Raw genomic sequence first — 11,120 nt, forward strand, 5'->3', positions numbered from 1 at the left:
CAGCCAGCCATCTTCACCTGCTGTCTCTTATTGACAACAGGAACACTGGTAGGATGAGCATCAGGAAGGTACACAGAGGTGGTGGGAGCACAGCTCCGGTCCATCGGTCAGGATGAGTCCATATCTTAGAAAAGATTATCTGGTTTACAATAGCATGCCATACTTCAATGAGTTCTAAACCAGGAGAGCCAAATACCTTAAAAATGCATGTGGAGCTCGCACAGAGTTTTTAGGTAAATAGGAGAAAATCATATCAGCTTTGCTACCCCGTTTCCAAACAAGCATAAAAACCCAGCAACATCAACAACATCTAATAGCCTAACAACAATAACCACTGCAAACTCTTGTATTTAGATCCTGTGGTATTCCACAGCCAGGCACATGGACATGTCAGAAGGGGAAACGTGCAACCAAGGCAAAACCACTCCTCAGTAATGGCTTTTCCAGACACTTCTGCATAAGATACAGGAGGTAAATTAATTGTGATACAGCTTTGAGAGGACGCTAAATCTTAATCAATTCTTATTCCATATTGGCAACCCATCTGCTGGAAACTGTTTCTTAATAAACAATGGCTCAAAAAAGGAGGAAGCCACTAAGTTGCAAAACATCAGCACTTCACTCCTCCTAACTTAGAAATTTTTGAGAGGAGCGCAAATAGACGCTTTCAGAAGGTTCAGCATCCAAGCTGCAAAACCACAACCAATGTTAAGTACCCCGAACTGAATGGAAGAAAAAAAAAAGCAAATTTCTACTGAGAATTCTTGTTCTTGCTGTCCTGGACTAGAAGCTGCCTCTGAGCAGCAAGGCCACTGGCAAATGGTTCCTTTGTGGCCTGCACGTACGCACTGCAGCCACAGAAATCACACCTCTCTAGGCCTCGTGGCGGGGTGAGCAGGAGCACAAAACTGCCTTCAGAAGGTTACAGTTTGCTCACCGTTGTTATCTGCGGATGAGCAAACTAAACACTGGTCTATGTGATGTAAAGAAAAAACAGAAAGTGGTATCAGAATAACTCAGATTTAAACAACCCAGAGGTTCTCCAAGACTTACAGTAACAGTTTCAAGGAGCTCTGCTGGTGTAACCCCAAATGCCCACAGTGTGACCTGGCCATCTCCTTTCGGATTCGGGAAACGTCCAAAATCCTTCCCAATGGGCCCCACTGTCATACTTTCCCTCCTCTGAGGGCCCTGGAGACATAATGGCCGTATTGAACCTTCACGGCCCAGCAAGGCTCCGCATCGCTGCCAAGGCCTCACGCAAGCAGACCGTGTCTGACAGAGAGAGGAGATCCTGAGAGCTGACTGCTGTCTGCTTGTGGTGACTCTTACCATAGGGAGGTTACGAGGTGTACCTCCCCAAGGTAAAGTAAGTCCCACCTTTATTTTGTGAGAGAGGGGGAGATGGACTGAAGGTGTGCATCAGTTTGCATTTAAACTAAATAATTTCATCAGCAAGCTTTCTGAAATATATATATGTACATTTTTAAAGGTTAAAATGCTCATGAGAAATCTAGAGATGGTTTTCAAATAGTTAAATATTTGTCAGATGCATTCTTTAAGAGTAATAGAAGTGTAATAAAGACACAGAGGTCTGCGCCATGATCAACTTTGTGTCACTCCTGAGTAATGGGCACACTGACACCTCAGAAGTGCGCTAGATTTGGTATTAAATTTATTCTTAAACCTGTTGAGCTTTCTGCTATTTGCTCTGCCGTGGGCTTGACTCTGCCTTCCCAACCATCTCCTCGCAACATTAATCACTTCTGTTTTCTTAAATGCTGAATATAGTGAGCAGAAAGCCTTGAAAATATGGCACGTAGAGCTGAGGTGGTCTGGGGATTGCAACAAAAGAAAAGGAACATGGACTGAGACATAGATGCATAGATGCAAACCCGTGTTCCAGTTAAAGCAGGAGAGACAAAGCCCACCCACTTCAGGTGAATCCTGGTTACAATCTGAAGAAATAGGGTTACATTTTGCATTCCTTACACCCCATCTCCCTGCACAACCCGGACTCCTGCAGGCAGACAGATCTGCGCACATAGGGAAGAGGCACCTCAGGCCGATGCCAGTGGTGCACGCAGCCTCTAAGTTCCCCACACAAACAATGGGCGAGTTGCACAACCGGTGCGTGCCGGAGCCTTCCATATTGTATGGAAAATCATCTCAAAGCGTTTCATTTGCAGCCACCGCAAAATCATTTCGGGGGTGGGGCTGAAAATCTCCTCACTGAGAGAAACTGACCTCTGGATACCGGAGGAAAAAAAAAAATTAAAACAACAACAAAAAAACCAAAACATAAAATAGAATAAATCTGCTTCATGCCACCGAACGGCAAAGGGTGAGGTCATGCCTGTGCCGGGCCCCGGTTGGCGCAGCACCACAGTTCTCCACGACACAATTCCATCGCTCTCCCTCCGACCCGCGCTGCGCTGCTCGGGGGGGCGGCGGTACAATGGGGCCGCGCAGCTCCGCGCCCACCTCCCCCCCCTCCCAAGGCGGCCGCAGCGCCCGCGAACAAAAATCCCCACCCCCCCAACAGCGGGGCGGAAAAATGCGCCGAAGAAGATGCCCCCAATCACAAAATGTCTCCCGAACGGCCCTTCTGAGAGGGAAAAGAACAAATAAACAGCCCCCTCCACCCCCCTCGCCACCCCCCATGACATCTAAATGAAGAGCGCAGAAATAAGGGCCTTTATATAACCGACGCCTTACGCCTATCGCGGTCACGGCATAATTTGTAAATAAAAGGTCACGATTTGGTACCACGCACCCCAATGTGGTGTCAGCCCCTCCACACCCCGGGGCTGCCCTCCCCCGGACTTCGGACCAAAGTCATCCGCCGGGAGACCCCGCGGGCGCCTTTGTGAACTCGGAGCCGCATTGTACGCCGGGGCCGGGGAACACCGCCCGGGGACAGAGAAAACCCCACCGAACGGGCAGAGCTGAGCCCATCGAAACGCCGAGTTCGGGTACTCCCATATGGAACTCGGAGCGCTCAGCCCCAGCGTGCGGAATCGCGCGGAGCCGCCCGGAGCCACGGGCGATATTAAGGAGACACCGGCGGGCGGAACGCGCCGCTCCGTTTTGTTCCCCGCACAGGGATAGCCGTCCGCAGCCCCGCGCAGCGCCGCAGCGCCCCACATTTCCGCCCCAAAGCCCCGAACTCACCTCCGGAGACGGCAATCCCCGCGGAACGGCCGCCGCGATGCGCCCCCGGCAGCCCCCTCCATGCTGCGAAGGGCTCTCGGAACATCTTTAAAATGTTTCGCAAATGCAAAAAGTCAGACTTTTTTTTTTTTTTCCTCCTCCCTCCCCCCTCTCGCTCCCCCCTTCCCCCCCTCCCGCACGGGGCGGAGGAGGCGGCGGCTTTCCCCGCGGGGCCGGAGCGGGCGGGGGGGGCGGGGGGGCAGAGCGAGGCCGGAGCCGCCGGGGGCTGCGGGGGGCTCCGAGGGCAGCGCTCCCCGCCGCTCCCCCCGCCCCCCTCTGCCGCCGCCGCCGCCTGGAAAAATGCAGTGTGCCATTTTCCAGCCGCCTTCCTCCAACACAGGACCAAAGTGTAGCGCTGGTTTTCGGTGACACTGCAAAACTACGGCGCAGCCCCCCACCCCCAGCCTCCCTCCACGCCCGCCTCGCTCCCCCTTCGATGAGAGCAGCCGCCTCCTGAGAACGGAGCGATGAAGACGGCCGGGGGGACCATCCCGAGGCGCGGCCGCCCCCGCCCCCCGCAGCCGCCGCCCCGCGCATCCCCTCGGCCCGCGCCCCCCGCAGCCCCGCAGCGCCCTCCCCGCAGCCCCCGGAGCCGCTCCCGCCCGGAGCCACAGCCGCGATCCTGAGGGGAGTGGGGGACGGGGAGGGGGGCGGCTGAATCCCACCAAGCGCTCCATTTTACAGCTAGAAATACGTACCTTGCGAAAGGGCTAAATTAACGCTAAATTCAACAGATACGTCCGTTATGGCAGGAATAGTTTTTCCATAAATACGGGTTTAAAAACCCCTCCTCATACTGACTGACAGAATGCTACCATGCTGCCCACAAACAAAATGGCTGTGGCACCGAGTTTGGTGGTTCCTCCCACCGTGCCTCCCCCCGGCCTCCAGGAAGTGCTGGAAATCCGAAATAAAATCAGCACCGAAAGTGCCGCGCCGCGTCCCAACCCCGCCCGGCCCCGCGGGCACGGGGCGCAGGCACCCACGGAGCACTTTTCTCGAGGATTTTTATTGTTTTTCGGAGGGCATCAATCACTGGGGACGTACATCACGGCGTAATCCGAACTTCCTGCTTTACATATTTATAAGGGCTTTCACCTATCTTGGCCCGCTTTCAGATGAAGTGGGTTGGGAAATTGGATGCTGCGCGTCTACTTTGCGCGCTGAGTCAGGCGCTGCCGGAGTCGCGCTGCCAACACACGGCCACGGCCACACGGAATCTTACAATCAGAGACTCGTGGAATAGGTAAGCGTGGAAAGGACTGCCAGGATCAAGTCCAGCTGTGACCCGTCCCCACTGTGCCCGCTAAGCCACGTCCCGGAATGCCTCATCTTCACGTTTCTTGAACACCTCCGGGGACAATGACTGCACCACTTCCCTGTTCACGCGCATCACCACTCTATCAGAGGAGAAATTTTTGTATGTGACCTGAGCTAACGAGAACCTTGCCCTAACAGCAGGGCTCAGCACAATGTGACGTCACCCCATCCCATGTGCTGGCACTGCCAGTGAGCACGTAGGCATGGACGTGGGGACATGGCATGGGAGTGAGTGTGCCCAGAAAGGACCCAACATTTGGGCCTCTTGTGTATAAGTACCCATTTTGTTACATTTATGGTTTTGCATGTGTGGATCACAGTAACCTGCAGGAATGGTGGTTCCTGTGGAAGTCCTCTTGGATTTTCTCTTATTGTCACCATGTATAGTGCTACAACCTTTAACTTTGATATTCAAACTAAAAATAAATAAATACATAGGAAAATTCAAAGCCAGGCTGGATCAGGCTCTGGGCACCCTGGTCTAGCTGTAGGTGTCCCTGTTCATTGCACAGGAGTTGGACTAGATGGCCTCTCTTCCAACTTAAGCAATTCTACGATTCACTGATAAGAACATCAGAGTATGCCCTCCTGAGCCAGCATCCTTCTGGGCCATAGCACAGCCCCTGCGCACTGCTCCCTGGGCTCCATGGGGCCTGATTCATCCCCATGAGAGCCTTTCGATTGCCCTCAGTGGGAGTTGCAGTGCAGACGCTGCCAGACCTGCTGAGCCTGATCCTGCACTGATGTAAAGCCTGGAATTAGCCTTCCCATCCACTGCTGTTCTAAATCTTTGTCAGAGGCTCTGAAAAAAAAAAAAAAAAAAGAAAGAAAACCAAAAACCACCAGTGTAATTGGTGGGTTTGTTCCTGAAACACCTCATATTTCCAGGTCTTCAATTTAAAAATATATATATCGTCAAAAGAACAGAAAGCAAATTTTGTCATAATTGTTTTTTGCACTGTCATGATATCTAGCAGCCCTAATCCTGACAGATGTTTACAGTAATACACCATCTTGAAATGTAGGGCAAAAAGATAATTCCTGCCCTGAGGAGCTCCAAAGTGTGAGACAAAAGGCAGCAGATGGCTCCGGGCAGCTGAGGAACAATGATGGTATCGATCAGGCGGATGTGCCGCACACTGTCAGCCCAACTCCTGTCCTGCGCACACATCACAGCAAAGAAGACAGTGTGGAACTGAAAGAAGAAAAATAATTGTTCTTGTGGTCATTTAGAAAGGACTTCTCCAACAACAAGGGCAGTGTGGAAGAAAGTGTGAAGACATTCCTATGAAAAAGCAGTGGATGAACTACAGAATTCCAATATAATGGCGTTATTTTGTTTATGATAGCACAACATGGATAAAGGGTGGAGTTAGCTATGTTAGCATTGAGAACACAGGCACAGAGCTTAGATTTGATATAGAAAGGAGAGGCAATGGAGTATCCTACATGTTTTGTGACATGAAAAAATGCACAAACCAGACCTGGAAGCAGTCAACAAGTCCTAGAAATAAAGATTTACAGTGGTTTGACTTAGACAGGTGTGAAGAGATGTATCTGCTGAGATCAATTCATTAAAAAACAACAACAACAAAAAAAAAAACCCTCAGCATTTTTTAATAACAATAAAAGTGTTTTCAAACCATGAGTTGAGGGCTATAGCTTGCTCATCTGAACTTCCCTCCCTGTACGTGGTGACTGTGCACGTGGTGCTTCTACAGGCAGTGCTTGTTGTACTGCTCTCCAAAGTGTCCTTCACACTTGGCACACAGCTGGTTGGGACCAGAACCACCACAAGCACTGGAAAAGATCCTTCTCCTGGCACCTGTTCTGAGGAAACTGCAGCCTTCTTGCAATTCTCCGTATCTTAAATGGTCACCAGTCTCTGTCCTAAAACATTACAGGTCTCATTGGCCCTGTGCCCTAAATGGAGCAGTGAGGGAAAGGCTGCAGCTCTGTTGGTAGAGGAGCTGCACCAGGAGGAGCACAGTGTGGCTTAGAGGGCCATGGTCTACAGCTCATACTCCTCTATAAATTCTTTGTCATTTGGGGTTAGGTTTTTAAATCTGATTAAGAGTTGCAAGAAAATTGGAACAATACTTTCTTATGTTTTAAGAATGGCCCTCATTTGATTCAGTGTCAAGATTTCCCAGATTTCCTGCTACTGAGAGCACCACTCCATTCCACACTTTGTGTTGTCTGATGTTAGGTGTGAGATCTTACTCAAAAGGGGCAAATGGGACATTTGTGTAGGAGCAATAAAGAAATTAGCTGTACTCTAACACAAAAAAAGTGGCTAAAACGAATAGCATTCACGTAACATTTTCTTACTCAACTTAGTAGAACTGTTGTTTACAGTCTGTTTGTTGCATAATTGTCTTTATTGCTTTTTATCTTTCATTTCCATTAATCTTTATCTTACCCATAAAGATTTAACTCTGCTGCCATATTTCCAAGTAGGCCTCTGTCTCTACACTTGTAATAAACAAATTACTCTAATCTTCTGACAGTATTTCTCTTGATGTCTTTACAAAGTAAATGATCGATTCTGCTTGGTAAGTAAGTCATTAGGTAGGCAGCAGTAGCTGGAGGATTTCTGAGTGCTTTTACCACTGCTATGCAAATTACAATTTCTTTTCGTAAAAATGGCATTGAATGTTTCTCACTTGAAAGATCACCAAATGCATAAATATTTTGCCTTGTAATTCAGTAGATAAGGTTCACGTAGCTGCATAATTGCTCCTGAGGAGTTTAAGGAACTGATTTGCTGTAATTTGGAAAATTCATAAATTATAACATAAGAATGGATCACTGATGCCTGACTGCATAAAAGAGGACATCAGACTTCCCTGCTTGATTCTTCTTTGAGCCAGGCCAGATATTTTTAAAAGCCATCCTATCTTGACTGAAAATACATAGTGATAAATAAACCACCACAGTATTTGCTGAATTCTTACAGTGATTGCTTAACTCCCTCAACATTTAAGGTACAGGCCTTGTAACCTATGAAACCACTCCTTTCCATCTCTCCTTGTGCACATTCTCACACAGCAGCATGTTCCTCCTTGCTCTGGAAGTTACACGGTCGTAGTGTTGCTCCCCAGTTTGTCAGCAGCCATCATGCTTCATGAGTCATGCACGCGAGAAGCAGGTGTATGACGCAGGCAGCAGGCGCACTGTTTGCCACCTGCTGAAGGAGGGGAACACCTCTTTGTGCTGGGGCCTCATTTTCAAATACTTTTTCATTAGACTAGCTAGATCTAAATAACACTATGATCACAGGTATACACGTCGTTCACCTTTTTCACATCAGAGTTCCTGGAAGAGCAATCAATTAGCTACAAAATGCATGGGAGTCTTCTGGAAACAAAACAAAGCAGAACAAAAAACCCCACAGAAATAAACCTCCAAAACATCTGTTGCTGGTCATTGCCAGACTGTGTCACACAAAGCACACAGCTTCTTTTTTTTCCTTTTGTTTGTGCCACAAAGATGATAAAGGGCCTGGAGCACCTCCGCTATGAGGAAAGGATGAGAGACCTGGGTCTGTTCAGCCTTAAGAAAAGAAGACACAGAGTTGGTCTTACTAATGTTAATAAATATCTGAAATATGGGAGCCAAAGAAACATGGCCAACCTCTTTTCAGCTGTCTATGGGAACAGGACAAGGGGAAACAGCCATAAACTGGAGCACCAATATGCGAAGGAACTTCTTCACAGTAAGTGTGGTGGAGCACTGGAACAGGCTGCCCAGGGAGGTTGTGGATTCTCCTTCTATGGAGATATTCAAGGCCTGCCTGGACTCCTACCTGTGAACTCCTACCTGCTGTAGGGAGCCTGCTTTAGGGGGTTGGACCTGATGACCTCTGGAGGTCCCCTCCAACCCCTACAACTCTGTGATTCTCAGCAATTCTGTGATTTTGTGTTACATCTTTTATGGTGGTCTGAAATTCTCTTCTCAGATCCACTGTACAGAGTGGCTTGCTCATAGCATTAACAATTTTCACCACGCTTGGAAAGTGTTGCTGGAGGAATCACATTGTTCCATCCTTTGAGAGTTAAATCTGTGTTCACGTGGAAGTCCTGTGTGATAGTATGCTTATAAAAAGATTACTGCTGCTGCACCATGTTAACTCAGATGTATTTCAGAAAGTTCCTGTCTTTCAGTTGTCTGCATTTAATTTGATGGGGAAAACTTTGGGTATGAGCTCAGAATCAAGTCAGAAAAAAGAATGAATCCCACTGTAAAACCTTTCTTTTCTGTTTTATCTCCTTTCCTGTAAAAACTTTGGCAACTGCTTGCCTGGGATTGTTCTGCATACTTTCCTTGTTATGTGCTGATATTTGGAAGAGTTACATCAGCCTTCGTGTTGTTATTCCAGGCTGAAGGTTATTCAGTGCTTTTGAATCCATTAAGGTGCAAATGACCCATTCCTCATCCTTGTGTTGAAACTGAAGCTCAAGAAAAATTCACTGAGATTGTTACAAGCAGAAGTGATAGTTAAAACATCCTTTGTTGACTTGCACGCATTTCTTTTATGTCTACAGTGGTTCTCATGTGAGCACAGCAGTTGCTTCTGTTGTCGAAGTACTTACAGTGTGTTATGCCAAAATGAGGAAACGTGCAAGTGATGCATCTGCTTTATTAAATGCAGTCTTCTGATAATTAAAGGGATTCCTTACAGATTTTATTAAGACATTTTCATTACACTGTTGGAGACAATTTCCCCAGTGTAATTTTTTATACCTACGAAATTTCAGCAGAAACACTGTGGATTCAGAGGAGGTGAAAGGCAGCTTCATACCCTCTGTGTTCAGCTGACTTCCCTGTTGACTGCTCCATGTGCTCAGCAGATTTTATCTGTTCTTTCCTGAATTCACGTTTGTCATTTAGAATAAAGGGCCATTGTGGGAAACATCTCAGAAATGTTTGGAGTTACTCACAGCGTTCACTTTCACTGCTGCTGGAAATGCATCATCTGCGCAACAAAGACAACACTGTCACAATTCAGTTTTCCTTTTTGAAATGTCCTGACGACAGTGACACACTGAATGGATGGTGACTTTGTCAGCAAAAGCTTCATTAGCACAGGAAGAGTGTATTGAGGCAAATTAAAGAAAAACTACAGCTAGGGTAGTTCTGTCTGAGGTGGCTGAAATGATGTCTTTTACAATCCCAGATTCAGCAAAACTATGAACCTTCCCCATCCTCCCCACCCTCCTACATTTGCTACAGTGATGACAGAGACTTTCATTCCTGCTCTGCTCATGTACACGAAATGTGATTCTTGCTCTGCTTCTTCCACTCATTGGCCTTAATTGTAGCAGCATCTCTTAGCAAGGGGCAAGAAATCTTTGTGCTCTGTCAAAAAACTGCTCCGTATTTTCCACAAATAAAAAAATATCAGACCAGAAAGAAAGATTATACAGAGTAGATCGTGTACATGTATTGCCAGCTGGGTCATAACACCCATTTACAAAGTGAATTTCCAAGAAATGTTGCCAGAGCCCTTTTGATCCTAACAAAGACAGAGAATGTGCACAGCATCCAAAGCTGTTACACAGAGATCTCAGTGTCGATGCTTCTCTGTGGTTTGTAGATGGCACACTTGCAAGTGATGAACTACACATGTAACACTGGCCATTAAGCAGTACAGAAATCTGATTCATTCTCTGGTATAAAGCAGGAAAATCCTTTAGATTTGTCTTACACTCAAAGGTCAAATTAAAAGAGGTATGTTATCAGTCTTAAAATGGAAGAAAGGACAACTTAACAGCTTGTAAATATATGCTTTATCTACTTAGCTGTGCATTTCTTTCTCATGTCAAATGTCTCTTTGTTTTCAGAACTAGCACAGAATTTCTTTTGTCATCATAGAACTGCTACATTTACCTTATGAATACCCACCAACTTTTCTCCTGATGTAGCTTTCCCTTGAATTATTTAGCTTCAAATTTATTATTTTTAGCAAACCAAATCATTTCAATCATTTATAATGCAAGTTATTTGCAGCCATATTTGCTGTCTTATGACTGGTTTTTTTTTTGTTAGTTTGCTTGTTTTTAACGGGAGCAAATAACAAGATATTGGCTGTCCAGCAAAAGCGTGTATTCTAGTATGTGTTCCTTAGGAAAAGAAATTCCTGTTCATTCCTATTTTTGTCATTCAACTATTAAACTCAATATAAAATTTAAATAGATTGCCAGTTCAGCTAAATCTTTTATAGAGAATGCATTGAAATACAGACCATTACGATGAGGCTGGCTAGTTTTCTTTCGGCTGGGCAAAATCTGCACGAAGTCCAGTTGCATCCTGTCTCTTCAGTAAGGAGAATGAAGCTGTGAGAGGTCTGGAGCAGAAGTCTTATTAGAGACAGCTGAGGAAACTGGGATGGTTCAGTTTGGAGAAGAGGAAATTCATGGGAGGCCTCACTGCATGCTACAACTGTCTGAAGGAAAGATGTAGGGAGGTGGGTGTTGGTCTCTTCTCCCAGGTAACAGCAACAGGCAGTGGCCTCAAGTTGTGCCAAGGGAGATTCAGGTTGGATATTAAGAATAAAATTATTCCCAGAAGGGGAGGTGTGGACA

General features: G+C 46.7%; 1 protein-coding gene across 1 annotated transcript in view; it reads right to left on the bottom strand.

Annotated features, from left to right (window-relative positions):
- Positions 1 to 4,032, bottom strand: part of EPC1 (enhancer of polycomb homolog 1) — a 59,398-nt gene extending 55,366 nt beyond the window's left edge. The window contains exons 1-2 of the mRNA XM_042888171.1: positions 3,912 to 4,032; positions 3,175 to 3,259 (exon numbers count right to left, since the gene is read on the bottom strand). The gene's annotated coding sequence lies outside the window, so the exon portion shown is untranslated. The remainder of the gene's footprint in view (positions 1 to 3,174; positions 3,260 to 3,911) is intronic.
- Positions 4,033 to 11,120: the final 7,088 nt, after the last annotated feature.

Source organism: Lagopus leucura, unplaced genomic scaffold (assembly GCF_019238085.1).
Source record: "Lagopus leucura isolate 7727_CA_CO unplaced genomic scaffold, USGS_WTPT01 Super-Scaffold_100157, whole genome shotgun sequence".
Classification (NCBI taxonomy): Eukaryota; Metazoa; Chordata; class Aves; order Galliformes; family Phasianidae; genus Lagopus; species Lagopus leucura.